Source organism: Saccopteryx bilineata, chromosome 5 (genome assembly GCF_036850765.1).
Source record: "Saccopteryx bilineata isolate mSacBil1 chromosome 5, mSacBil1_pri_phased_curated, whole genome shotgun sequence".
Lineage (NCBI taxonomy): Eukaryota > Metazoa > Chordata > Mammalia > Chiroptera > Emballonuridae > Saccopteryx > Saccopteryx bilineata.
In genome coordinates this window covers 207745726-207750290 of record NC_089494.1, presented here as the reverse complement: position 1 = coordinate 207750290, position 4565 = coordinate 207745726, and positions in this window count along the sequence as shown.

Below are 4565 nucleotides of genomic sequence, written 5' to 3'. Positions count from 1 at the left end.
TAGGCGGCCGCTCCGCCCCGCCTCCCAGGGGCCCCTGCCCCTCCCGCCGGAGACTTGCGGGCCGAGACTGCTCACCCCCACTCCCGCCCGTCTCACCCGGTGGGCCAGGAGAGTGTCAACTCCGGCCTCGAGAGGGTTAATAAAATGATTTTAATGATGACGTATGATATAGACTTGTGATCCGAAACATATTTTATTAACCAATATCACCCCAATAAATTCAATTAAAATTAAAAAAAAGAAAATGATTTTTAGTGGGGAATAGGAGCAGGAGAGTACTAATGTGCTAGAAAGAGATCAGTCTCTCCCTCTCCGCCTCATTTGCTCATATTTAAATTCTAAAAAGGTTTATCTGTACTGTATTTTATAAAGGTAAGGAGAGCTTATTCTGTTCAACAGGCTCCCTTCTTTAAGTTAAAAAAAAGAAAGAAAGAAAAGAAGCTAGCCTGACCTGTGGTGGCTCAGTGGATAAAGCGTTAACCCAGAACCCTGAAATCGCGGGCTCCGAAATACTGGGTTTGCCTGGTCAAGGCACAGATGGGAGTTGATGCTTCCTGCTCCTCCCCCCCTCCTCTCTAAAAATGAATAAATAAAAAAATCTTTTTAATAAAGAGCTAAAAAGTTACTAACATTTACGAGTGCAGTATTTTTGCTGACTGTCTCATTTGACCATCAAAACAAGCTCAAAGACAAGTTCTATTAATGCATCCCCGTTTTCCTGGCGAGGACTGTGAAGTTTATAAAGGTTAAGTAACTCACCGAAGGTCCCAGCGCCGGTGGGCCTTTGCCCTGGCTGCGGAGCCAGGCTGTCAGAATGCAAACTCCACTCATCGTCTTTAACCTGAAGAGTCCTCACTGACTCTTTGCATCTCCAATAACTGGGAGCCAGAAAACTTGTCTTGGGAAAATCACCTGACTTAGTAAGGCCAGGGCGTTTTTAATGGTTAGCAGAGTTGTTGGGTAAAATAGAGTGAGTGAATAGAGGAAACTTGAAAAGTTCACTTTTACCAGGGTTTTTCTCCCTGTCAAATAGAATATGCCATCACTACCTCGGATTTTTACCCTAGTCGTATGGCCTGTGTGTCACTGGGCTAAAGTTTCACGTCTTTCTTCCTGGTCTTTGCTTAAAAATTTAAGTCAAGACCCAGGTCTTAATTTGTTTACTTGCAAGCCTGAGTAACCGTATGTACCTGCTTAAGCCACGGGTTCCTGGAGAGAAACACCAAGAGGACAAACAGATCCGCGAGTTCACACAGGTATGCTTGCATTAGAAAAAGGGGAGGAGGATTTTCAGACACTTCCAGACTGACACTAAAAAGATTAAAAGTAAAAACAAACCCAAAATTTAAAAAACCGTGATAAAATGTATTGAGTGAACAAATCTAGTGTGGTAAAATAGGCGTTATTCCCAATTATGCTGAGCTAAATATAATTTTATATAATCTATTTCCTGATTATTAAAAAGTTATAATATGTTACAGGACAATTTAAAACAAAGATTACAAAGGAGATCTGAAATTGCAAAACACTGAGCTAAGCAGATTTTAGAGACACGATATGCTGAGGTCATATATGGACCAGAGCCTACAGTTAAAAAAATACTTTTGTGGGGAATGAAAGAAGGTAGATTATTGTATCAACACCATGGGATATAATATTAAAATAAAAAAAAGCTGGCATCTCTTTTGTTAAGTTTTAAAGCAGTCTGGTAGTTTTAAAACACATCCATATATTCTTTAATACTCCTCCCTTCCAATGGTAGCCTAATCCTCTCCACCTCCCAATATGGGCTATACTTAGTGACTTGCTTCTTATGAATAGAAAAAAGCAGAGGTGATGATGTGGATGTTCAAAACCAGGTCACAGAACACTGCAGCCTCCTCCTTGCACTTTCACTTGGATTGCTCGCACTGAAGGGAAGCCATCTGCCATGTTCTGAGCACAGTAAGAAGTCCTATGAAAAAGTCCCTAATTTGAAGAACTGAGACCTCTACCAAGGGCCAGGAGAGGAACTGAGTCTTCCTACTAATATGATCACGCACCACTTAATGTTGGGTATACATTTTGAGAAATGAGTTAGGTGATTTTGTCCAGACAATAGACTATTATTCAGCACTAAAAAGAAATGAGTGAGGCCCTGGCCGGTTGGCTCAGTGGTAGAGCGTCGGCCCGGGTTCGATTCCTGGCCAGGGCACACAGGAGAAGCGCCCATCTGCTTCTCCACCCTTCCCCCTCTCCTTCCTCTCTGTCTCTCTCTTCCCCTCCTGCAGCCGAGGCTCCATTGGAGCAAAGATGGCCCGGGTGTTGGGGATGGCTCCTTGGCCTCTGCCCCAGGCGCTAGAGTGGCTCTGGTTGTGTAGCAGAGCGACGCCCCGGAGGGGCAGAGCATCGCCCCCTGGTGGGCAGAGCATCGCCCCCTGGTGGGCGTGCCGGGTGGATCCCGGTCGGGTGCATGCGGGAGTCTGTCTGACTGTCTCTTCCCGTTTCCAGCTTCAGAAAAATACAAAAAAAAAAAAAAAAAAAAAAAAGAAATGAGTGATCCCACCATGAAGACATGGAGGAAACTTAAGCGCATACTAATAAGTGAAAGAAGCCACTCTGAAAAGGCTATGTACTGTTATGATTACTCTAATACAGCCGAAATGATTAGAGCAGGGGTCCCCAAACTACGGCCCGCGGGCCGCATGCGGCCCCCACCGCACTTCCGGAAGGGACACCTCTTTCATTGGTGGTCAGTGAGAGGAGCATAGTCCCCATTGAAATACTGGTCAGTTTGTTGATTTAAATTTACTTGTTCTTTATTTTAAATATTGTATTTGTTCCCGTTTTGTTTTTTTACTTTAAAATAAGATATGTGCAGTGTGCATAGGGATTTGTTCATAGTTTTTTTTATAGTCCGGCCCTCCAATGGTCTGAGTGACAGTGAACTGGCCCCCTGTGTTAAAAGTTTGGGGACCCCTGGATTAGAGCTTGTCAAAATGTAAGTACCGAATTACATTGAGCCCAGGTACAGGCTGCCACATTGTGGCCACAAACTTATTACTGTGACAAAGAAGAAAATTTTCAGAAAATTTGCAGGCAGAGCCTAATGACAACTTTGTAGCTTGGCTTTTGTGTGTGCCTGGGGGGCTAATTAAAACTCAATCTAAAAATTCCTTATAAAGTTCCAGCAACACAGATTATAAAAAGCTATTATGAACAATTGTTATTCTGGTTGTATTTATGCAAATTACCAGGTAAATTAAAACTGGATTTAATACTGTAACTAGGATAATCTTAATTTGGTTTTTTAAAAAAACAAAGGGTAGCCCTGGCCGGTTGGCTCAGTGGTAGAGCGTCGGCCTGGCGTGCAGGAGTCCTGGGTTCGATTCCCGGCCAGGGCACACAGGAGAAGCACCCATCTGCTTCTCCACCCCTCCCCCTCTCCTTCCTCTCTGTCTCTCTCTTCCCCTCCCGCAGCGGAGGCTCCATTGGAGCAAAGTTGGCCCAGGTACTGAGGATGGCTCTATGGCCTCTGCCTCAGGCGCTAGAATGGCTCTGGTTGCAACAGAGCAATGCCCCAAATGGGCAGAGCATCACCCCCTGGTGGGCATGCCAGGTGGATCCCGGTCGGGCACATGCGGGAGTCTGTCTGACTGCCTCCCTGTTTCCAACTTCAGAAAAATACAAAAAAACCCCACCCAAAAAACCAAAAAAACACAAAGGGTAATTTTAGGTAGAAAAATTGTATTTCAGTAAAATCCATTAACACACAGTTATGAATACCAGAAACTAAACTGGTTGCTGAATTTTTCAGATTTTCTTGAATGTTTTGGCTACTTCCCTCTGAACTATTGTTTTGTTTCCTCCCTATTCTTTGCCTTGAAATTATTCCCAGACCAGGGGACCCTGGAGGATCTGACTACAGTACTTCCCAAGGAGCTGCCGAGTGTGTATTTACTCATGGAAATTCTGCTAGTTTCATCCTCCAGGGCCCTGGTCACAAAACGCCCTGACAGTGGGCAGGCGTCTTTCTGGTCTGGTTGCACACTGAAATCCCGGGTTGTAAATATCACATAACAGGTTAGAGGTTCCTCTCTGGTTTGTCTGATTCTCGTTTCTGTTTCAGTTTTTGTCTGATATTGTAACAGAATAGGTAACACACCGTCCATTCCTAAGAATAACCTCCCTAGGGTGAATTCTGGCTCTTTAGTAGCCCTACGCTTATATATCTATGAAATAATATCAATTTAGGATAGCCAAGATGTAGCTTTTTAGAGGCTTAAATTAAGTTCTTGCATGCAACAATTGGAAATGCCAGCACTAATATTAAAATAAGTAAAATAGTTTCATTCCTGTATTTAAATGCTCTGGGCATTGTTGTTTTAAAACTGAAATATGTAAGGAGCACTCATTTAAACTTAACTAGAATGGAACTTTGGATCCTAAACTGGTTTGTTTTGTACTCTGTAGGGTTTTGCCATCTTAATTGCTGTGCTCTGTGTTCATTGTCTTCCGAGTTAAGGGCCAAGTAGCACCTCTGCTATTAGGTTTAATCAGGGTTTATTTATATGTCATGCACATAT